The sequence below is a fragment of the Nomascus leucogenys genome, chromosome 19 (genome assembly GCF_006542625.1).
Source record: "Nomascus leucogenys isolate Asia chromosome 19, Asia_NLE_v1, whole genome shotgun sequence".
Taxonomy (NCBI): domain Eukaryota; kingdom Metazoa; phylum Chordata; class Mammalia; order Primates; family Hylobatidae; genus Nomascus; species Nomascus leucogenys.
The window spans coordinates 28,196,022-28,222,159 of NC_044399.1; the positions used below are offsets into that span (position 1 = coordinate 28,196,022).

The following is a 26,138-nucleotide window of genomic DNA, read 5'->3' on the forward strand; positions in this document are numbered from 1 at the left end:
TCAGGTCTCTCCAATCCCAGAACCTGTGCTTTTAGTCATTTCTTCCCAATATACTGTGATATAATGTCTTTCTTTAAATTCATCTTGATACCTTTAGCATATAAGCTCATCATATAGCATGTAACATTCATAAATGTTTATGAGAACATGGTAAGTTTATTCTAACATTCAAAGCCCCCCACTGGAAGAGATGAGGAACTTTCCACTATTCCTTAATGCAAACCTTCCTCCCCAACCAAACTATAATCACTGGAGTCCACCAGATTTGAACCCTGGCAGTGGGGTTCATGGAAGAGGAAGAAAAGACGGAGAGGAGGAGAACTTAGATTTTTCTCCCAATGTAAATAATAATTTTATTTGTAGTATTTCCACCCACACAGCTTATTATAAACTCTTTGACACATTTAAAAGTGAAGTACATGAATACGTTGGAAAGAGTAAGATTACAAGGAAAAAAATGTGGCCCAAACAAGTACATGAAGTGCTGGTATCTGCAAATGAAAAAACTGAAAGGACATAAGGCAAAATAAGGTATATTTTGTCTATTTGAGGGCAAATTTATTCTTGAAGAGAACATTTATCATGGCCGGGCACGGTGGCTCACGCCTGTAATCCCAGCACTTTGGGAGGCTGAGGTGGGCGGATCACAAGGTCATGAGATCGAGACCATCCTGGCTAACATGGTGAAACCCCGTCTCTACTAAAAATTAAAAAAAAATTAGCCGGGCGTGGTGGCAGGCGCCTGTAGTCCCAGCTACTCGGGAGGCTGAGGCAGAAGAATGACATGAACCCAGGAGGCGGAGCTTGCAGTGAGCCGAGATAGCACCACTGCACTCCAGCCTGGGCAACAGAGTGAGGTTCTGTCTCCAAAAAAAAAAAAGAAAGAAAGAAAAGAAAGAAAGAACATTTATCAAGATATCAGGTTAGTGACACTTTATAATTTGATACACTAGGTTTTTTATGAAGCATGTTAAGAAATATTAACGTCTAGGTGTGTGGTGATATGAAAATCATAGACTACAAGTCAACTCAGTAAAAGAAACCTGAAATGATCTGCTTTATAACAATCTCCAGGTTAACTTCAATGTTATTATTTTCTAGTTTAATTTGTAGAGTCAGCCACAGACATTATACAATGCTTGTGATAATCCTCCACCCAAATAGATCTCAACAAAGTTATTCACAGCATTCACAATTTATCTTGACTCTGACCCAGTAAGAGTCATTATTTTTACAAATCCAAAAGATTGAGCATCAGGGACCCTATGATATTAACTATAATTTATTAAACACCAACAAACTAGTCTAAAAAAGCATCACATTTTATTAAAATATTTTAGATATTTATATATTTTCTTAAACCATACTGCTAAGTGGGTAAAAACAGAAATCATGTAATGGAAAGAGTATGGCCTTTGAACATAGATTAACCTATGTTCATATCCTGGCTCTATCAATTACTAATTCTATGACTCTGTACAAGTCACCTAGCCTTGACGACCCTCAGTTTCTCTTCTGCAATGAACATGATACTGCATAACTTTCAGGGATGTCTTAAGGAATAAAGATGTATGACTGCCCACCACCTGCCAAATGCTAATTACCTACCCCAAATTCTCACCCTCTTCCTAGCAGAATGCCAATTTTGGATAAGGTAGTAATGTGCCTAAACTATCAACTTCCCAGATTCCCTTGCATCCTATGGCCACCATGTGATACAGTTATAACCAATGAGATAAAAGCAAAAGGCTTACGGGCAAGGCTTCAAGGAAAACTACTGTCTTGCTGATAAAAAGCTAAGATGTCAAGAGTGGAAATAGCCATTCTGCACTCACATGGCAAAAGCCACCCTCAAGGATAGCAGAGAAGAAAAAAAGAAAAAGGACAGCAGAGAAGAAATATAGGAGTCTGTGTCACTGATGACATTGTGGAACTGCCATAAACACTGGACTGCCTACATCCAGATTTCCTGTGGCCTGAAGAAAACAAATCCTATTTGATTAAAACACTATACTTGGGTTTCTGTTACATGCAGCTGAATGCAATCCTAACACAGTATATATGTAAAAGAAGCTAGAGAAAAAGGATCCAACACTCAGATCAGTAAAGGCAATTATTCCACAAGACTTCTCATTTAACAAAATATGGTAAATTATTCATCAGCAAAGTCGTGTTAAATTATTCATCAGTACAGCAATGAAACAGCAGGATGTTAACACACATACACACACACACACACAACACCATTATTTAAAAATGTGTATTATATTCATTAAGGTTATAGTTCTATCAGTAGAGGATCAAAGAATGAATAGCTTTAATCAAGAAAGGTATCCATGATGAGGTAGAAAGAAGTAAAAAATGCAATTAGGTGAACATTATGATAGCTTATATGTTCATTCATTAGTATTTACAGCATAATTAATGCAATGCAGTATATAACATTGTATGTTACAGTATGCAAGCTACTGTCCTAAATGCTATGGAATGAACTATATACATTTGAGACAGCTGTTAGAAATTAGATAGCATATAGAGGTCAAAATTAGGGAGGATTGAGGGAGGAATAAACAAAAGGAGAACTAAGGACTCTGTTTCAGATAAAGTAAAATTTTAAGTGGCGCGCTATGAAGGATCAGATGAAGATAAAGGTTTTTTTTTGTTTTTAATAACAGTACTCTGACTTTAAATTACAAAATGACAGTCTTCAAAAGAGAATATTACTAAGATAATTTTCTAGATCACAATACAGAAGAGTAGAACATAACATGAAGCAAAGCAGTTAGAATAGATAGGTAATAAAATAATCAGGGACAGAGAAAGGGTGAGAACAGACCCAGACAGAGTCAGAAAATAAAAGTGGGGATACAAAAGAGAGGGATAAAGCTTTATGGGCAAAGTTTCAGTTAACCCACTTACACTTCAAACCCCACTAACCTACACTTTTGCCAGCTCCCTCCTACCACCTAAGAAAACGTATTATCCTGTTAAATCTTTCCTCTACAAACTAACCTAGTCCTCCTCTTTAATATTCTCCCTTTCCTTCTCCTTATGAGTCCTGCAAGATCCATTAAAATCTTATTTTCTCTACCAATTTTTCTGGTAATCTTCACATGCATTCACAACATTGAAAGCAATTGTTCCAGATGTTCTTCTGGCAAAACTTTCAGTTTATTGAAATCTATGGAGGCGATTAAAATGAAGAATCACTACAAACTCCTGTGAGAGACTGTTCAGGAAATTAACGTTGAAACTATTTTAAAATCTACAGGGGAAGGGCTTCCTAAAGATGTAAATTCCCGAATTTTTGGAGGAAAAGATTACAAATTTACACATATAAAAATTTAAAACTCCATAAGACAAATGACAACGTGCCCAAAACTAAACGAGCAAATAAATGATCAAGAGAAAATACCTCTAACTAAAACAACAAAGGATTACTCTCATTATATAAAGAACTCCTACAAAACAATAAAAACCAACAACATAATAAAAACAGAGGCAAAGCATCCAAATAGGAAATTCACAGAAGAGAAAATACAAATGACTCCCCTGATATATATAGACAGATACTCCACTTTCCTAAAAAATGGGAAAAGTCAAACCAAATATATTTGTATTCAACAGGCTGATAAAATTAAAACCCATAATATCTACTAAAAGAATGAGAGACTAACAGGACCTCTTATACAATTGGTAGCCACGTACACTAGAACAGCCCTTCCTGGAAGAGATGCAATTTGGCAATAACTACCAAAATTAAGTAAAGATACTCTTCGACCCAGGAATTTTACTTCTAGAAATCTATCCTTTAAAAAAAGCATACAGTGGGCCAGGTGCAGTGGCTCACGTCTGTATCTCAGCAGTTTGAGAGGCCAAGACAGGCGGATCACCTGAGGTCAGGAGTTTAGGTCAGGAGTTTGAGATGAGCCTGGCCAACATGGTGAAACCCCATCTCTATTAAAAATACAAAAATTAGCTGGGCATTGTGGCACCAGCCCGTAGTCCCAGCTACTCAGGAGGCTGAGGCAGGAGAATCGCCTGAACTCGGGAGGTGGAGGCTAGAGTGAGCCAAGATCATGCCACTGCACTCCAGCCTGAGTGAAAAAGCAAGACTCGTGTCTCCAAAAAAAAAAAAAAAAAAGATACAACAATATTCACTACAAGAAGCATTGTTTGGGTTCAAACTAATGAAATAATACTATACATATGGACTTAAGAAAAGACTCTAAAACATATGAAGTGAAAAGGGCAAAATACAGAATACATATATTAATAGTATGATCTATTTATGTATAATAGATGAAATACATATTTATATGCACATTAATGTTAATGCAACTGCATAGAAAAATATCTAAAAGGATAACAGCAGAAGATTAACTATGGTTATCACAAGACAGAGAAGCAGAATCTCAAAAAGCAGGGGACCTATGAATGCAGAATTTAAATTTACAAGAAAAAGTTAACTCAAAAAAGGTAAACTGAATAACTAACTTATAAATTCCAACTAAAGGTATTTGCTTTGAATTTAAAATTATTTTTTGTTGGATGCTGACAAATTATAATCATATTTATGGGGTACAAAGTGATGTTATGATACATGTACACAATGTGGAATGACTCCTGAATCAAGGTATTAACATATCCATCACCTCAAATGTTTATTCCTCCTAACTGAAACACTGTACCCTCTTTGACCAACATTTTCCCATTCCCCCCACTCCTCAACCTCTGGAAACCACCATTCTGCTGTTTCTATGTGTTCAATTTTTTTAGATTCCACCTAGCAGTGAGAACCTGTGTTGTTTGCATTTCTGTGCCTAGCTTACTTAATCATAATGTCCTCCAGGTTCACCTACGTTGTCACAAATGACATAATTTCTCTCGTTTTTAAGAGGCTGAGTAGTATCCCATTGTGTATATACACCACATTGTAATAAGATAGTTCATTGATTAAGTTCTATGGTATTTATCCTTAGGTATATTCACTCTCTTTTCTCCAATTTTAAATGTGACAAAATCCTGGGGTACCATTATTCTCACATAGTTGCTCCTTAAAAGAATTTATGATTAAGGCCCAACACAGCACAAAGCAAAACAAAAAATTCCCGTGCAATCTTTCAATGATTGTTCGTCTACAACTTACAGAGACAACAGTCGGCCTTAAAGGGACTAAAAGAATAATCGGGCCGGGCGCGGTAGCTCACGCCTGTAATCCCAGCACTTTGGGAGGCCAAGGCGGGTGAATCACGAGGTCAGGAGATCGAGATCATCCTGGTTAACACGGTGAAACCCTGTCTCTACTAAAAATACAAAAAATTAGCCAGGCGTGGTGGCGGGCGCCTGTAGTCCCAGCTAACTCGGGAGGCTGAGGCAAGAGAATGGCGTGAACCCGGGAGGCAGAGCTTGCAGTGAGCCAAGATCGCGCCACTGCACTCCAGCCTGGGCAACAGAGCCAGACTCTGTCTCAAAAAAAAAATAAAAGTAAAAAAAATAATTGAACGCCATTTAAGAGAACACAGTAGCCTAAAAGGAGGGCAAACCCTGTAACATAGCTGGAACAAATCCAATATAGCTGGCTACTATAAAAATAAAACTCAATGAAAAAAATGGAAGAAGTTTTAAATAAAAAAAGGAGAATTCTTAAGGAGCCCCAATTAATATACATAGAAGTATTTCTGGAATTAAAAAATCTTATTTCCAAGTTAAAAAAAAACACAAGTGGTCATTATTTAAAAGTATATTTGTATTTCAGAAAACCAAATTTGGGAAATATTTTTAAAATAGAAATCATGAGAATAAAGCTAAGAAACTCAGAGGACAGATTCAGGAATCCCAATGTGAGAGTTTCAAAAAGAGAAGAGAACAAATGGAGGTGAAAATCAAAGACAAAACTTTTTCTAAGTTAATGGTTCTCATCATGTGGTCTCTGGGGCAGCAGCATCAACAGCACCTTAGAACTTGTTAAAAATGCAAATTATCCAGCTCCACCTAGATCTAGTAAATCAAAAACTGGTGAATGGGGTCTCACAAGGTGTGTTCTAGCAAGCCCTTCAGGTAGCACTGAGGCATGCTAAAATTTGTTCTAAGCTGAAAAAAACAGAGTTAGGCCTTACGATTTAAAGAGCTTTCAGTTCCAGAGAGGACTAGTTAATTCCTTGAACACATTCAACAAGTAATTATTAATTAACTACCATCTGCCAAGCACTATTCCAGGTACTAAGAATACAGCAAAAAACGAGTCAGCAGTCCCTGCTTGTAGTGAGACCAGAATCTATATGAATAAGTAAAACTTCAGTAAGTCAGAAGGTATTAAGCCCTACAGGAAGAAATAAATAAAGCAGAGAAGGGGAACAGGAATATTGGAGGTTAAGGGAAAGGAGGTTGGAGTGTTGCAATTTTAAACAGGATAAGCAAAAACATGGAAGGTAATGAAGTAAACTATGCAGATAACTGGGGAAAGATAATTCCAGGCAGAAGAAACGGTCAACGCAAAGGTCTGAAGCCAGCAGCATATGTACAAGGAAAAGCAGGAGGCCTATATAACTAGAGCACAGGGCATCAGGGGACAGAAGGGAGGGGTTAGAGTAGAAGTAAATGAGATCAGAGCAATGACTGAAGCCACAATGTGTAGGACCTTATTAGTTCTTGTGAAAACTGCAGTTTCTATTCTGAGCAAGGTAGAAAGTCATAGGGCAGGTATTAAGAAGAGTAAAGACAAGATCTGACATATTTTTAAATGATTATCTGCCTGCTGTGTTGAAAAGAAACTGTAGAAGCAGGCCAGTTAGGAGGCTGTTACAGTAATCTGAAATAAGTGATGGTAGTTCAGACCTGGGTGGAGGTAGTCAGGAGTGGTCAGATACTAGGTATGTTTTGAAGGCATAACCAATAGGATCTCCTGACAGACTGGATATGGTACTGAAAAAGAGAAATCAAGGATGACTCCAACGTTCTGAACAAGTAGAAGGATGGAACTGCTATCAAAAAGATGGAAAAGGTTGCAAGCAAAATAGATGGGGGAGAGAAGGGGATAGTGAAAAGTTCAATTTGGGCAAATGCGCTTAAGATGTCAATTAGACATGCAAGCAGAAATGTCCAGTAAGCAGCTGGATATATGAATCTGAAATCTGGGAATGAAACCCGGACTGGATATATACATCTGGGACTTATCAGCACATAGACAGTCAACAAAGATGTAAGACTGAATGAGATTATCCAAGGAGTACAGACTGAGTTCATATGAGACAGGACTAAGAATTGACTATTGTATTTAGCACAGGAGGCCCCTAAAGTCCTTCATAAGAGCAGTTTCACTGGAATAGTGAGGGTAAAATCCTCATTGCAAGGGATTCAAGAGAGAAAGGACTCCAACAATATGAATATAATACACAAAAGATTATTCATTACAGTATTATTTTGTATTGCAACACACCGGAAACCTACATTTGGGCACATTCCTATCCCAAACATAGGACACTGATTGAATAAACTATAGGATATACATATAATGGAGTACTATATAGCTGTAAAAAAAGAATAAAATCTCTATAAAGTAATATAAAATGACTTCCGTATGTTGTCAAGTAACAAAGCAAAACGCAAGAGTATTATAGTATGCCACCTTTTCTGTATGAATTAAGAGGAAATAAGAAAATATACATGTACATACTAATATTTTAGAAGAATAAACACAGAAAGGATAAATCAAAAACATGTGGCAGCCAAGCTGTAACACAGAGAGTGAGTTTCCTCCTTTTAGAAAGCTGAGAGCTTTCAACCAAATGAGGATCAAAAATACAGAAAAATAATAATAAAATAAAAAGAAAGCTGGGGATTCAGCTATAAAGCACAAAGAGACTTCTGAAAACTTGCCAGTGCAGATACTAACCCCTTTTGATGAAAAAGTCCTGACTGTACCCTCAAAACATACAAAGCCAATGGTGGACTGAAATAAACTAAAGTGACAACAAAGTCCCCAAACAAATCAGATTGATTCAGCCTCCCACTCCAGTTACTGGACAGAAGCAGCAGCATGCCCTTTTCTGGAGGTAAATAGTATTTACCTCCGTCTCTATTATTCCTTTATACAAAATGGCTACCATAGGATCCAAACCTAGGGAGGCTCGAAAGAAGAAAGAAAATGAGACCTTAACTAGTAACTTACTGCCTCTCAGCTCCAAATTCATCCTTTTTTGCCTGCTCTGAGAAAACAGATCTGAGCCCTTTAAGTATTTTTTATTTGCCACCCGGCTCAATGTTAAGCTTTATGAGTACAAGGCACTAGAGAGACTTTGCAGGAGCCAAGGATTTTGTTTCTAGGTTTCACTGTGCTTGCTCAGCAGGCTACTGCAGTGTGCATGGCTTCTCCAGCACTTGGTTCCTGAAGCACAAATGGCTTCTACAGCATCAAGCTGCTTGCTATACCACATGCAGCTTCTCCAATGTCTTGCTCCTGTACTGCATAGGAGGTAGGCTTACCTGAAGGTCAGCACCTTCTCCCAGAACCCTGCCTCTGGTGGTTTTGTAATGGCGTACCTTCAGTGAGACATCTCCACTTATAATAGCTTTCCTTGGCAGAGCAGATTTCCAGCAAGTTCTGGAGGGCAGATTTCCGAAAATTCTGCCAGGATAGCATGGTAAAGATTTCTCTGCCACTGGGGGAGCCATGACTATGCCCTTTTTAACAAAGTCTGGATGTCAGCTGGGGCTAGGGGAGCCCTCTTCCTGCTACAAAATGGAACAGAGAAATTGAGTAGTAATTGGAAGGGGAAGTGAAGTGAAGATAACTTTTTCTTCTTAACATGGAAGAAGTGACAGATGTGAATGCTGATGAGATGGAATCAGTTTTAAAAAAAAACTAAAAGAGGAAAGAATTGCTGAAGCAATATTCTTGAGTAGGCAAGAGTGGATATGCCAGTGAACAAATGAAAGAGTTGTCTATAGATAGAAGGAGCACAGTTCCATGGTAACTATCAGAATATGTGTATGTAAATGCTGGTAGATGGTAGATAGGACTGTGGGCCTCTACAGAAGTTCTCTTCAACTGTTTCAGTAAAGTAGAAAGAAATGTCATTAGCTGAGAAAAAGAATGTCAGTAAGTACTAGAAGTGTGAGACGAGAGGGCAAAGTGTGAAATAATCATCCACCTATTCTTCCACCTTCTAGACTAAGGATATATGGCATGATTATCTAGCAGCATTAGGGTCCCATTTGAGGTCTGTGATCAAGAATTTTAAATGAAACCAATTAGTAGGGCTGTGTGTTTTTCACTAAACACATTCAACTTTACGGGTACAGGCATAGAAAAAGTGAAAAATGTGGTTTTAGTTCAGCAAAGACAATGAATTGAGAAAATGGTGTCAAGGGATATGTACTGGGATAATCATGATTGATTTAAGCTGAGTAAGGAAGAAGTGAGGATATCAAGAGGGTAAGACAACATGAAATGGTGGTAGCAACAATGCATTAGAGGTCCTAGTGGGATTAAAGGATTATTGGAGTCAGGGTACTAAAGGGAGAAAGACTGAAAGCTAGCAAGTGGTGGTCAGAGACTGGGATGCATGAAACTGAAATTATGGGGAGGATGCAGCTATTAGTCAAGATCTAGGGTATGACTATGGGAGTGAATGGTTGAGGTAAATTGGAGACAACATCACTGAAGGAAATAAATTCAAAGGACTGAAAGATCAAAATGTTGAAAAAAATATCTACATGATCAAAATTACCAAGAATTAACATTAGAAATAGTATTGGTAAGGTGGGGAGAACTAATTTTTTTGTTTTTAAGTATGAAGGGGGAATCCTGTGTAATAAAGAATTTTGCTGACCTTTGTCCCCAGTTCCTGAAAGGTAGTATCTAAATCCTGGGAATTTCCTGAGTGATTGGAGCGTCTTTGTTATTCATGGTGAGCTCTGATTATTTATGCTAACAAGATGACTCATGGTAGGTCCCTAAATAGTCTGTGATAATAAAATGATGCAGGATAGGTGCTAGCTATGCTAGAGAACCCAGCCACATAATTAAAGAGTTGAGATTTTGACCCATATGAGACTGACCAAGGTGGGGCAGGGAGCTGAAGACTTACTTCCATCAGTGCTCAATGATTCAATCCATCATGCTTACATATGAAATGCCACAGAAGACTGTGGACGCTGTGTAAACAACATATGATTTGCTACCTGTCTTTGTGCCAGGAGGGTGATGTATCCTGACTCCAGAGGGAGAAGACACCAGAAGCTTCACATTTAGGAGTCTCCCGGCCTTATGTGCCTCTTTTTGGATGATGCTAATTTGTATCCTTTATGACACAATAAAGCTATAATCAAACCTATAGTGCTTTCCTGTTCTATCAGTTGTTCTAATGAATTATCAAACATGAGGGAGTAGCAAGAATCCCTAAATTTTAGCTAGTTGCTCAAAAATGAGGGTGCCTCTGAAATCCGCCAAGTTTGCAGCTAGTGTTTGAAGAGTAGTCTTGTGGAGGACTGTGCCCATAACTTGTGAAGTCTGGCCTAATTCAAGGTAGTCAGTATCAGAAATCATTGTAGGGAATGCCCTACAATGAACCAGGAGATACAGTCAACAACAATAAGAGGTTGTAGGTAATATACTCGGATGACATGAGATATACAGCTAGAGACTTTCAGGGAAGAAAGAAGGAGAATAATCTGAAAGCTGCAAATAGGGAGTAATGACACCTACTCTAACTCCAGGTCTAGTGGTCTGAGAGTTCTGTTGACAGCAGTGCAGAAAAGGAGAAGAGTTAGAATTACAGGAACATATCCTTGAGAAGGTGAGGAGGGGTAGGTTCTAATGGACGACTGAAGGAAATGATCTTCAACAGAGAAAAAGACACTTATTTCATAATAAGATTGGTAAAGATGCAGGTGGTGGGAAGATTATTTCTATTTTCTTAATGAAACAGAAAGCAAGGTCATCAGCTGAGAGAGAAGATGGAATGGAAATACTGAAAATGTGAATGCAAGGGAAAGATACAATCATCAAAGCAATGGGAATATGAAAGAACTAGAGTTAACAAGACAGCTGGGCAACACTAAACCATGAACTTAAATTCATTAAGTACTAGCCAAGAATTGAAAGTCAACATAGCTGTTTGCTCAAGCCATATTCACCTACCAGTATACAGGTATAAAACAGATGGAGTTGGTTTTCATCAAGGTTTGGCCAAGCAAGAACAACTCAGGGAGAGAAGTCAAGAGGGTTGAAAGTAGAGCAAGTGTAATGACAGGCTTTGGGAACTCAGCTAGTTGGAAAAGGAAATGACGATATGAGGGTACGATGGAACAGAAAAGGTGGCAAATGAGAAAGTCCCAGTGAGGTCAAAGAATTAAGATTATTGGGTACTAGAAGTAAGCCAGAAAAACAGGAGGTGGTAGGTGGAGAGTAAAATGTCAGAAACTAATAAAGAAATCAGACTCTCTGGGAGTGACTCCTAGGCATCTATAGTTTTTCAAAGCTCCCCAGTTAATGCAGATACCCTGAGGGTTTAAAAGCAACTGCATAGGATATGCCACAGAGTTGAATGGCTAAGATAAATCAATGGAGGAGAGGAAGCCAGGAAGCAAGAGTATTGCAAGTTAAGTATTCTTTACCCAAAATGCTTTGGGCTAGAAGTGTCTCAGATTTCAAATTTTTTTCAGATTTTGGAATATATGTACCATTGAGTATCCCAAATCTGAAAACCCGAAATCTTCCAATGAACATTTCCTTTGAGTTGTCATGTCAGCACTCAAAAAGTTTCTAATTTTAGAGCATTTCAGATTTCAGATTTTCAGATTACAGATAACCTATATGAAAAGCATCTGTATGGATCCTGAAATCACCAATAACTACATGACTGGAGAAGTGGGACAGAGCCCAGAAGAAATCTAGATGCAGCAATAAGAAACAAACAGAACATCTCTGTTCCCAATAGGAGGAGCCACCACTAAAGAACTCTTCAGGGGAAGGAGTGCCCTCAGGAGGAGAGCTAAGTTTCAGTTACAGTAAGGAAATCGAGGTATTATTTAGAGAAGAGGTTAAAAAGAAACGGTGTTTTACAGATGACTGACAATAAACTCCAGAAGGCACAGAGGAAAGGTTTCAGAGTCATACAGTGGTGAAAACTGGGGTCAGACAAGAGAGATGAAGGAAAGAGAAGGTTCAAGCCAAACTAGTGGAGGAGAATAAGGCCAGGAAATCTCAGAAAACAAGCTGCCATTCACTCATTCATTCATTTATTTATTTGAGACAGGGTCTCACTCTGTTGCCCATGCTGGAGTTGCAGTGGTGCCAACACGACTCACTGCAGCCTAGACCCTCCCAGGCTCAAGCTATCCTCTTGCCTCAGCCTCCCATGTAGCTCAAGGTCCCATATACCTGGGACCACAGGCATATGCCACCACACTCAGCTAATTTTTAAAATTTTTTGTGGATACAAAGTCTCACTTTGTTGCCCAGACTGGTCCAAACTCCTGGCCTCAAGCAATCCTCCCGCCTCAGCCTCCCAATACTAGGATTACTAAAGGCGTGAGCCACCGTGCCCTGCCTCGCCATTTTTAAAAGCAAGAGAAGAGAAAGCTCTGTAAATTTAAAAAACGCTTTCCTAAACCCAGCCACATTCTAAAATATTTTTAAAATTTATTTCAAAAAAAAATGAGTCACAGAAAAGTATCAAGGTTAATCTCATACAAAGTTGCTAGTATAAGAAACGAGAGAATAGGAGTAGAATATCCCTACAGACAATGAAGGCATGCCAGAAAAACATGCCCATATAACAGACCAAAACTGTTAACATGCTATTGCAAAATAAGATAAAAGATCTTTACTTTAAAGAATAAGACCAAAAAAAGAGAAAAAAACTGGGGTCAGAAAGGCAGAAACACAGAACTATAAAGACAGGAATTACTGGCAGCATTGGGTTTCTCATGATATAAAAGGGATAAAGTATACCGTGAGATTAAACCTGAAAATCTCAGGGCATATAAGGATGGTAAAACTGCATGTATAGAAGACACTTATAAAGAAAGGAGAATCAGACTTTTCATCTGCACAAAAGGCTTGAAGACAGTGGTATAACGTGTATATGCTGCATGAAAAACAAAGGATTATGATCCATGAATACTATGTCTGGTCAAGATACCTTTCACTAATCAAGATAAAAGACATCTTCATTCAAGTAAGGATTAGGAAATTATGCCATAGACATTCTGGGCAAATTATTCCAAAATTTTATCAAATGCTTTGCTGGCATCTATTGAAATCAACATGGGGCTCTTTTTTCCAGTCTCCACCACTCCCAGAGTTGCAGCCAGTAGCACAGATATGGCCAAATTCATGAACAATATCACAGAAGACCAGTCCTGAAAATGGCACAGAAATGGCTTCAAGACATTCAGATTCTAAGGAATGCATAATTCTGCCAACAAGCACAACAAAAAAGTCCTCAAAAAGATTCAGGCCAACATTTCCAAGGCAATGAGCACCTATACAGAGGCCAAGAAGGTGCTCCTCAAGCCCAAAGCAATCAAATTGGTACTCTTAAAAGGTACCAGCCCTAAACTGGATATCACCCACACCATCCATCCCAGTCTCCTTCCCAGCTGTCCATACTGTCAACATACTAAGCTTCAGCAACCAATGGCCAGTAACGAGGTCAAGGCCAAGGCACAGGACCCACAGAGTACCCTCTAAAGACCCCAGAATAAAGACTTTTGTCTATCAACTTTTAAGACCAAAGAACTGTATAAAACTTGGACTGCTATCCACATGGGCAGGCATCTCCCTATGCCATTTTGTATAAATACAATACGAAGCCCCTAACTCTCCCCCAAAAAGAGAAATAATCATGCAGTTTTTATCTCAGAATGTGTTAATATTATACAATATTTTAACATTTTAATGCCCTTGCCTTCCTGGAATAAACTCTACTTGATCATAATGTATTACCTTTTAAATACGTGGCTAGATTTATTTTGCTAATACTTTATTTCAAATGTTTGCTTCTCTAGTCATAAGAATGAACTAATGTTTATAATAGCAAAAAAAGGAAACAATCTTAACGTCCATCAGTTGGGAAATAACATAATAAATTATGGTGCAGTGTACTATAAAATATTATTCAGCTTTTTAAAATTAATTAGAGTTCCATTTACTGAATTGAAGTGATAGCCATGATATATTGTTAAATGAATAATGCATGTTACTAAGCAATAAATAATATGATCCCTATTTAATTAGAAAAACAAGAAGCCTGTATATTTATGTGTATATGCTTACATATTTTTGAGCAAAGAGAAACACACTGAAAAAATACTCCTCATCAAAGTGTTGGTTAATGTTGGCTACTCCAAGGAATATAACTAGAGAAGGGAGAAACCCGAGAGGAGAGGAAAATATTAACTTTTTCTTTACTGACTCCTAGAGTTTGTTTATTTTAATGGTTGCAAGCAGATGTCTTACTTTTGTAATTAAAAAATAGGTAGAATGTTAGGGGATGGGGAGAATATTATTTTTCTAATTAAAAAAAAAATAGGTAGAATGTTAGGGGATAGGGGAGAAATACCCCAGCTGCCCATTGTAAGTAATGACAATTAACATTTGTTGACAACCAATAAATGCCCACCTTTAACATATCCAAAGACAAAAACAGAATTAAATTATCTAAAGCAAGGAGAAGACTCATTATATGAAGTTATTTTAAAATTCAAAACAATCCAATCTGGAACCAAATTTGCATAAAAGTAGTCTTTCCTAAGTGCATTAAGTGAAATGTCTTCAGGATGAACTATATTTTATAACTAGCACAAACTTATCAGTTTATAAAGATCAGGAAAACTAAGGATGAAACTAAGAGAAAATGAGTCAAGTTCATTTAAAGAAAAAGATTCAATAATTATACTAAAGATACACAGATAAGCAGAAATTGACAAAGTGCTACAGAAATAACTGAAGCTTAGGGAAAAACTGGATTGTTATATGTAAAAAATGTTTATTTAGAAACAGAACGCTTGTTCCTTGGGGCTGCAAAGAAATAGCACTCGAACATAAATTTAATTCTCTCAGCAAGGCCATTTTTACTTTCTGCAGAAAGGGTACACTCGCCAACAGTTTTGCCACGAGAGTACATGGAACAAAGGAGACAGGGTCATTTATAACCTGACGCATCTACCCTACTGCTGTGTCTGGTTTCCTTTGGCTGGAACGGGAGCTCACATTCTGTATCTGTCTAGCAACTTAGAACTTTTTAAAAGAGGCAAAGGCAGAGGAGAACAAAGGAAGGAGGAAGTAACTTGTGGAATGCTAAGAAAGGTAAAAATACTTCCAAATAACGAAGAGGAACAAGCTATGACCTAATGCTTGCTTGGACCAGTATAAGCATGCCATGGTAAATATTTAGGCTAAATTGTGAGAGCTAAGAATATAAAGTACATTGATTTTTTTATTACAGCTAGTAGATATTTAAGAATGTTAGCACAGATCTTTGAATAAATTTTGCTTCTAAGAGAAGTTACTATTTATTCCTAATTAGATGGGGAGGAAAGTTTCTTTGAAGAGGAACCTCTACTTTATTTTTTACAAGATTCTAAATAGCTGATTATACTACAGAAAAAGGGGCAAAATTTTCCAGTATATTATTTTACACTGTAAATAGATAAGTCCCTTTTTTATTAAGTAGGTAGATATCAAAAACAAAAACAAAAACAAAAACAGACAAACCCTCCAAGCAGTCCACCTTGACTGACTGTCACATACAATATTTTAAAAAAGAAAGATTACAAAAAGCTGTCAACCTGAGGCACTGGCTGGGGGTAGGGGTGTAAGGAGCAAAGTTCAAGTTATTATTCACAAAAAAAAGATATTTGTAGAAGTTAAAACTGTTTACATAATCAAACTGAAAAAAAGTTGCCAAGGGGCTCATCTCAAGAAACACTATGGTTTGAGATTTTATAGAAAGGATTAAAATTAATTTTTGTCAAGTTCGTAGTGTTCAAAAGAAACAGTCCAAAAAAATGCATAATAGGAGTAGGCCCAGCAGTATCTGAGTTTTTTGGTTTACAGTTATTCAAAAACTTTCTCTCAGCTTTTAACAAATACTTCACAAAAGAAAATTTAAGGATACGAAAAAAATAAGTCAGTATCCAAACTACCATGGGTTTCTAAAAATGCCTTGCAAGGCTGAAAAGGAAATCAAGACAAGATAACAAAGAAAAGCTGGAGTGACAATGCCAGTAAAAAATTGGGAGGAGCTGGCATATATCAAAAAAGAAAAATTTAGGATACTTTCCACAGGCTAATAAAAATTACCATTTATTAAGTACTAGACATTGTCCTAAGGATTTTCACCAAGATTTTTTTCATTTCATCATCATAAAAACCCTGCGAGATAGATTTTTGGCCCCTCATACAATTAGTGACAGAGCAGTAATTCAAACCCATTTTCATGATTCAAAACTCATAAAGTCATATTCTTTCCAATATATATTGGTCTCACCATTGGAATTTCTGAACTTCTTACAACTAAGCAACAGTACTGTCATCCTATAATATAGGAATGTCTGAATAACAGCTTTCAAACAAAGTCTCTCTGTCTCTATATTAAAAAAAATAAAATTAAAAAAAAAGCCTGAAAATGGAAAAGCTGATTCTCTGATCCTGAAGCAGAATATGGGTGTATGTGGTTGGATGGTTATTTATGTGCTTTAATAAGTCTTCATTCCATAGGCCCACTAAAGCTATTTACATTCATTCACACTAATTCACAATCCCAGGATGCCCTAGAGGATTCCATGGAATTCGAACGAAATAGAATTACAGAGTACAACAAATATGTATCAAGTTTCTATAACCTATAACCTAACTAGCTGTGCCTTACCAAATCTCAGCAACCAGAACTAGAAATTGTGGGATTCTTCCACCCAATGAAAGATTAGGAATAAAGGGCTAAGAAGTGACTACCTTCATTTAGGCAGACAGAATTTCCTGAGATCTGAGATTTGAAGCAGATTCTCCAAGCATAAAATGACTAAATCACAATCTCTATATACGCTCTCATTTCCAAGTTCAATAACTACAATCTACTTATAATGCTGGATTAGCCAGGGGATTTCCATGGCAGTAAAAAACTGGGGCCACATTTCTTAATGTTGTCAATCTTTATAATCAGCTACATCATCATATGATAATGCTAGCATGGTATTATAGACAAGGAAATAAGAATGGCTACCTGGTCCAAAGATCATCCATTTGGAATAACAAAAGTTTTCCACTATTATTGCTTACGTACTTTTCTTTATGAATTTTATGTCTGTAACATTGGTTGATACCTATGAAAAGGAATATATCAATCACTGCCTTTTCATAATACTTTGCCACATAAAGAAAACAGTAAAATCTATCAACATTGGCTTACCGAACTTTAGGGAAGTGGCAAATATTAATAGTATGCTACATATTTTTTTGAACTATATTTTTCCCAGGAGTAGAAAAAATATGTAAGACACAGGATTCTGAATTACAATTTTAGCTTTTAAGGAAGAATATGAAATTTCCATCCTCAAGTGAAAGACAATGGTAGTAAAATTAACAACTTATACATAGTAGTCAATAAATATTTAAATGAATGAATATGTTAATACACTCCATAAAAATACCCCAGTTTTTCCAACATAACTAATCCAACTCAATTCTTAAACTTTACACACAAGGTATCTGCCTAGCAAACTAATATACAAAATCAAGGTTTTTAAAAATATAACAATGATCTTTTATTGCAAAAAATGTATATGAGAAACTGAGATGTGAGCAAAGAAAAACATTCTACTACATGCTGTTCTCCAAACTCCTCTCCACCTGGGATACTTCTTTTAAAGAAAAAAAAAAAAGGAATAGAATCTTGAAACACACTTTGTGAGAGTCTTATTCAGTGTTAGATATAATAAGGGTGTCATCAGAGAGGTACAACAGGGGCCTGTGAGATAAATCATGACAAAAGCAAAGTGGCCAATCTTCTCAGTAAATAGAAGGAATTATGCCCTGCGAAGCCCTTCAAAAAAGTAGCTGGTATATCTCCAACTCATGACATTCAATGAACACTTAATGGGCACAGGCTATGTAATAGACCAAGGACTGACAAACTTATTCTCTAAAGAGCTAGCTAGTAAATATTTAGGCTTTGAAGGCCATATGGTCTCAATAGCAACTAGTAGTCAACTCTGCTGCTGCACCCAATACTCAATATGTAAATAAGTGAATACGGCTAAGTTCCAATAGAACTTTCTTTATGGACAATGAAATTTGAATCTCCTTTAATTTTCATATGTCATGAAGTATTATTCCTCCTGTGATATCTTTTCAACTGCTTAAAATTGTAAAAGCCGTTCTTAGTTTGCAGGTCATACAAAAACAGACAATGGGCTGGATTTGGTCTATGGGCTATAGTTTGGCAACTCTTGCATTGTACAAAGAAAATCATTTGGCTAAAGTTCACACAGAAAATCTCATCTTCCTCTTGCCACCAGCAAACATAAAAAAGAGCAAAATCTGGTTTATCTTTAGGGTTAGTTTTAGTTACAGTCCAGGACTCACTCTGAGTAATATTTTAGATGGTGTGTATATTTCTGTAAACCTACCTCCTGGTGCCTAAAATTTCCTCTAATTCCACAAGAGATGAGGTTTCAAAGGCATAACTGAGATAACTGTCAACAATCCTTACTCAGTAAGTAGATAACGAGCACCTACTATGTACTAACTATACTGATGCTGAAAAGATGAAAAGTCACAGTGCCTGCTTAAAAGCTCACACATTAGTGATGAGCCAGTCATATTAAATATTTAAAATATGTTACAGCCGGGTACGGTGGCTCACGCCTGTAATCCCAGCACTCTGGGAGGCCAAGACGGGCCGATCATTTGAGGTCAGAAGTTCGAGACCAGGCTGGCCAACATGGCAAAACCCCATCTCTACTAAAAATATAACAAAATTAGCTGGGCATGGTGGCACATGCCTGTAATCCCAGCTACTCAGGAGGCTGAGGCAGGAGAATCACTTGAACCCAGCAGACAGAAGTTGCAGTGAGTCGAGATGGCGCCATTACACTCTAGCCTAGGCAACAGAGTGAGACAGCGTCTAAAAAAAAAAAAAAAATGTGGTGGCAACTACTATATACACCAAGTGCAAGGGGAGAATAGAGAACATCATGCCCAAGCCCACCTGGGGGAGTAAGTAAAACCTTCTTCACTCAGAAGACACTGGACTAAGGCATGATGGCTGTGAAGCAGTTTGCCCAAAGAACAAAGGAGAGGGCAGGAGTAGCCTGTGAAAAAAAGAACTTCATAAAGAAAGGCATGAAAAGGTAAGAGAATACTACATAGTGAAGGAACCACACAAAGTTTACTATCGCTAAAACACTTTGAAGACAGAAGTGGCAGGCAATGAGTCTAAAGAGGAGGCAGGGACCAGATCATCAAGGACCTTAAATGGTTTGCTAAGGAGTTTCCACTTTACCCATTCAGTGATGAGGAGCCAGTGAAAGATTCTGAAGAAAAAAGTGACATGATCAAATGACTATCTAGAAAGATCACTCTGGAAGCAACACAATGGAAGAAAGGTAGGCAAAGTTGACAAAAACACTAAAGGTGTTTCCTCAGCAATTGGATTTTTAAAAACACACACCAACAAGATCATTTCTATAATGCAGCTACTCAGTTTAAATGAGTGACATGAGACTCTCTTAAGTTCTGATAAACAAAGAAAGGAGTTTAAGATGCACTATAAACCATGTAGTGGATAAAGGCAGAAATTGATATTATGGGGAAGAAAAGGCATAATAGAACACCAACACAATTATTTTGCCTCTTAAACTTAGTAATGTTTACCTTCAACTCTTCAAGGGCAAACAGAGACTGAACATAACAAGATACTTCATGTGTGGCCCACAACAAAAAAAAACTTATATGACACATCCACAAACACAGCTTTCACGTGATTTATAAAGATTTTTTAAAATAAACTGACCTAATAAATTTGTTTCCAGAAAAAATTATGGTATTATAGTTACTTTGACCCTTCTAGAAAAAAAAAGGTCCCAGAAAGTTTTTTCACTAATTGCGTAACCTGCTTTAGCTTTCTAAAACACAGACCCAAAGTTCTTGTTCTCCATCTAATATTACCTTGAATCTTAAATATGCAAAGTAAAATGTCCTCTGAAACAGCGGTCCCCAGCCTTTTTGGCAACAGGGACCAGTTTTTCCAGACAATTTTTCCAGGGGGTAGGGGGGCAGAGATGGTTTGGGGATGAAACTGTTCCACCTCAGATCATCAGGCATTAGATTCTCAAGAGGGGTGGACAACCTGGATCCCTCTCATAAGCAGTTCACAATAGGGTTCAAGCTCCTATGAGAATCTAATGTAGCTGCTGATCTAACAGGAGGAGGTGCTCAGGCAGTAATGCTGGCTGGCCAGCCACTCACCTCCTGCTGTGCACCCTGGTTCCAAACAGGCCATGATGGCCCAGGGGTTAGAGACCCCTGCTCTAAAAGAAAGAAAACTGGCTGGGCACAGTTGGCTCACACCTGTAATCCCAGCACTTTGGGAGGCCAAGGCAGGTGGATCACTTGAGTCCAGTAGTTTGAGATGAGTCTGGACAACAGAGTGAAACACTGTCTCTACAAAAAGTACAAAAATTAGCTGGATATGGTGGCACGTGCATATAGTCTCAGCTACTCAGCAGGCTGAGGTGAGAGGATCGCCTGAGCCCAGGAGACATGGGCTGCAATAGGCTAAGATCACACCACTGCACTCTACCCTGGGAGACATGGTGAGATCCTGTCTTGAAAAGAGAAAAGAAAGGGAAAGCGAAGGGCAGAAGGAGACTGCTGAGTGGGAAAACACAGCTCTAATCTTTAAGCTCTTCTTTAACCTAATTCTCTCCGTGGCCTTTTCAGCAAACTCATCAGGGATATACACTCTGCATCACCATACACACATCTCCTCAATTCATTTTTTTTCATCTTAAACAGTCTTCATCTAATGCAAGTTACTACAAAAGATGCTATTCAAAGAAACCAAGCGGTATTCTCATGGTATTACAATGAAGTCTAAACTATTTATTTGTATAGTATATTTACAGAGTGCCTTTCCCTCAAAATAATCACAGCATTTGATGACTACAGGCACATTAAGCAAATATAACAATGCTGAGTCTCAAGTCATTCAGAAAGAAAAAAAAAGTCCAAATAATTGAACTAGCTTCCAAACTATTTTATAATATTTAGTGCCTTGAACAGACTAGTACTAGAAGAGTAAATAGCCCTCTGCAACAGCTTGTTCTAGCTCCTTGAATTAAAATCTGCATATTGTACCGTCAGCAAAAATATCCCAGCTAACATTGGTGATTCTGGGTAAGTTCAATCCAACAATATTCAACTAGTGTGCCCAATCAGAGTGTCTCAGATCTCATTTTAATTCTACTGTAAAAGGAAGAATATGACAAGGAGAGGATTTTCATGCATTTCTTTTATGCACACTTGTTCTACTACATATTCAATCAGTACCAACCACCCTAATAGTCCCCTTTGAAATGACTGGATTAGTATACTCCTTCCTAGGGTCTCTTTCCCTCTCCATTCAAAATAATTCATACAGAGTCATTCAAGAAATACTCAAAGAGCAAAGGCAGTTATGGGGGAAAGAAGAAAAAACAGAGCTAGCATGGGACAGTCAGGCATCCATGATGGAAGAGGGAAATAATCTATTAATGTTTAACGATGTTAGTAAAATCCTAATTTGCAAACCAAATTAAGTTTTACAAGTGAAGTATGCTAAAATGAACTACCAACCAGTAACCAATACAAATACAAAGCACAGTCTGAGTGTATGACAATTTATTAAATATAATAAATTATGTAAGCATATATCCTCAATAAGTTTTAGCCATAAGCAGTAGATTATATTGAATTCCCATATCAACAAATGTATATAAAAAGGGAAGTGTTTGGTTACATGAGATATGCAATTCGCAGCACAATAAGGAAAGGTTTCTGTTGAAAAAGAATGGCAGAAGCAATTTGGCTAACAGAAGAAAATAACTCTTAAAATTGTGAAAGATAATGTTCCATTTTCTTAAACTGGGTAAAAGGTATGTAAGTGTTGCCTGCATTGTGAAGTCTTTATATTTTACACATTTTTATAAATACTTTGTCATATGTGGTCAATATCTTATAAAACAATGTTTAAGTGTGAGAAAAATCTGAACAAACATTTGTTGACATTAGAGGTAAAATGTACATAGGCATCTAATCCATTTGTGCTAATTATGGTACTTTTTAATATAAATGAAAAAGAGATCATAAAAATGTGAGTAGGAAGAAAAATATTGTAATTTATCCTTAATTTCCCTACAGAAAATAAGCAGTAAAGGTTTATTGGTGCTCTTAAAAAGGCTGTGTGTGTGTGTGTGTGTATGTGTGTATGTGTATTTATATACACACTACCTATACACACACACACTATATTAAACTACTTGAAATTAACTTTTTACCTCTGAAGTTCCCTTTAAACCAACCACCATCACAAATATTTCCTTAACCACATAAAAAGTACTAATACTCCTCTACGCATAATCCCAGAAATAAGTTAAAAAACAAATTCCTAAAGAGAAATGTTCACACTGCAAATAACTGTACCTTTTGTATATATGCAGACTTAACATCTATGTGAGTCCAGGTTTATCCACATCTATAGTACTTGCTTTATGATGGGCACATGCATTTTAATTATGCCTTGTCAATACTGCCTTGAGTGAGAGGGCAATATAGCATATTGATGAGGAGCACAGGTTCTGGAGCTAGCATTCCTAAATGGAAACTTAGCTCTTCTACTTCTCAGCTATATAGTATTGGGCAAGTTATTTAACCTCTCTGTGTTTCAGATTCTCATCTGTAAAACAGAAATAACAGTACATACGCCTCATAGGGTGTTGGAACTGATTAAAACAATGTACAACAGGACTGGCAAAGAATAGGTGCTACATAAATGTGAGCTGTTACTACCAGCACAGCTGGCCCTTGAACAACATGGGCTTAAACTGTGCTGGTCTACTCCTATGCAGATTTTTTTCAAGCAATACAGTATTCATGGGATGCAAAAACCGAGTATACTGAGGGCCGACTTTTCCCTATACGTGGTTCCATACACCAACTGCGGGATTTGAGCATGCAAGGATTTTGGTATACGTGGGGGTCCTGGAACCAATCCCCTGCATACAATAAGGGAAGAATGTAGTAGTAATTGTACTGCACCCTCTTCCTGAACATACCAAAAACATTCTTAAGCAATCTGAATTCCTGACTAACATCAAATGCTACCTATATTTAAAATAGACATCAAATCTGAGGCCTGATTAACAGTAAGTTTAAAGCCCTTCAACTCTGAAGAAAATAGGTGATTCACAGATCTACATAACTACTCTATCAAGAACAATCTGAGAGGACTGGTTCCCCGAGCGCAACTATCAATTTCTTCCCTTACACAAGGGGGCAGTGATAACAAGAAAAGAATCGGGCTCTGTAACACCTCTTCCTACAGACAGTAGGGGGTGACAGTACATATGGCTTATAGTCAGAACAAAACAGGAAGACCCAACAGAATTCTCTTTATTCTCCTCTGGCCCTTTCCTCTGTTCTTCAGCCCCAACAGCGTCTCAAGGTAAGGGACATATCTACAGAAAAGACTAAAACCCAAAATCAATCACCAAGGAAAATCTATTTTTGTCTTTGAAGCAAATGATCCCTCAATGGCTGAATTTGGATCTAAGGGAAAGCCAATCAGTATGAATTTTCAGATTATCTGGCAAATTACTATAATGAGAACAGCATTCACACATGTAATATAATTTCTTCACAAGAATTATAAAACATTAAAATCTCATCAATAATTAAGTACATTCTAATGAACACATTTCTATATTTCTGCTTTTGTTATATAGTATATTCACACTCATTGTATGTATACATGTAAGTTACATTAAATAGATCATGGAGTTGTCTTTTGTTACTTGTGAAATTCCAGCTATGTTCTGACAATCCTCTCAAAACAGATGTTCTTAAATAGAAGTCACAATGTTTTGCAGCATGTGGGTAATTTCTTAGGTATGTATAATATATATGCACATATATCTATATAGAGACATAAATAAATATCTAGATACAGAGGGGAGCAGGAGAGAGGGAGAAAGAGAATGTTTACCGTTTTATTTCGTGATCACATCCCTAAGAGCATCCACCTGGGAAATGCTGCAAGAAGCACTCCACTGACAGTATCCATGTTGTTGCTTTTTATGCCAATTTACTGTATTTTTTTTAATGATTTCACCATCCCAACACCAAGAACATACAAGAATATTTTAGTACTGCCGTTCTCTATAATTAACCATTGTGATAGATACTGGCTCCAACCCCTCAAAATGCCTGAAAATCTATTCCTTTTGTTCACCATACTGTTTTGTTTTCCTCATTACAGATATTTTCACCTGTGTAAAAATCAGGAAAAGGGCACATACGAAAAATACTTCCCTTTGCCTAATAATCTTGAACTCATAATTATGGTCAAGACGTTTGGGGTTTTGTTTGTGTCTTTTCCTGGAGAGGAGCAGGGAAGAGAGTGAAAGACACCCGAAACACCAAATCTTCTTCCTAATGTTAATTATCATTGTTTATGTTTTGTGAAGGCCATTCTAAATATTCCACACCTGGAATTGAAGACTGGATACAATTGTACCAGTGCTCTATACGCTGATGGCAAAACCTGGAATTATTTTAGCCCTATTTTTTCTTTCCCATCTCACAGCCAGATACAATTTGCTTTTTTTCTTTCACGTGGTTACTTTCTCTACCTCAAAAAAAATAGCTTATCATAGGTCCTCCCGATTTCCTATGGCAAAATATCTAGCAATGAGCCTTATTAATCTTTTATTATGCTACACCTCCTTTCCCAGAGGAATTATTAATATCGCTAATAACACTTCGACCATGAATCTCAACGCCACACAGGCCAGCCCATCCTGTGCCTTACCTGGCACATTTCACAACTACTTTTATGCTGCATTCTGGGGGCACATTTTGCAACTCGTTCTGCACCACATTCCCTGCCACGTTTAGCAATCCGCCTCGCCTCTTATCCTTGGTCCCCGTCATCCAGAGACGCTCTAGGTACCAAATTCCATGACATCTTCAGTGACAGCCAAGTGGCGACCCCACACGCCTCTGAAGCCCGCCTTGGTGTCATATTCGGAGCCAGCCTTCCCCACGCCTTGGACACCGAGGCACTTCGCTGCCCATTTCGCCGTCTCCCCGCTCGCCCCCGCCCCTCTCCCGGGAGCCGAGGCTGTGAAGGCGAACGACCCTGTCACTGAAGCGACCTTTCCTCTCCCTGCTCCCCGGGCCCCTTACCTGCCGCTCTGAGGGGCTCTGTGCACCTCCGGGTCAAGCCCCAGTCCCTGGGGTCTCCTGTGAGGACCGCGCCGCCCGCCGGCGCCGCCCGCGATTCCCGGAGCACCTCGCAGTCCTCCGACGCCCCGCGGCGGGTCTGCACCCTGGAACGGCGCGGCGGGGCCTCGCAGCCGGCGAGCGCAGCCCGCGGCGGTGCTCCTGTCAGCGGCGGCTCGGGGGCCAGCTCTCGCCCCTCGGCTCGGCTCGGCTCGGCGGCGGCGGGCGCCTCGCTCCGCCTAGCGCGCGGCACAGCCGGGAGGTGAGCGCGAGGGGGATGGGAATGGGGGCGGGGCCGCCCGAATGAGGCGCGGAGGGCGGCGGCGGCAGGAGGGCAGCGCCGGCGGCCCCGGGCCGGGCGCTCGGAGCGCTCGCAGCTTCCCCCGCCGGGCGGGCGGCTCGCGCGAGGCGGCTGTGCCAGCGGGCCCCGCCGGAGCAGCGCGCCCAGCAACCCGCGCCCGGCCGGCCGCTCGCTAGCGCCGCCGCCGCGCTGGGGGCGTCGCACCCTCGGCGGCCGCCCGCAGCCCCGCCCCCTCCGGGCCGGGGTGGGGAGGAGCGCGAGCGCGGAGGGAGCGCGCGTGCGTGGGGGCGCGTGCGTGGTGGAGCGCGCGCGCCCCCGCCCCTTCCATAGCTTGGGGGTGGGGAACTG

At 38.8% G+C, this 26,138-nt stretch overlaps 1 protein-coding gene across 4 annotated transcripts in view; it reads right to left on the reverse strand.

The window, feature by feature from the left end:
• Positions 1-25,731, reverse strand: part of TANC2 (tetratricopeptide repeat, ankyrin repeat and coiled-coil containing 2) — a 484,030-nt gene extending 458,299 nt beyond the window's left edge. For all 4 annotated transcript variants that reach the window (XM_030800293.1, XM_012497692.2, XM_030800292.1 and 1 more), the window contains exon 1: positions 25,454-25,731. The gene's annotated coding sequence lies outside the window, so the exon portion shown is untranslated. The remainder of the gene's footprint in view (positions 1-25,453) is intronic.
• Positions 25,732-26,138: the final 407 nt, after the last annotated feature.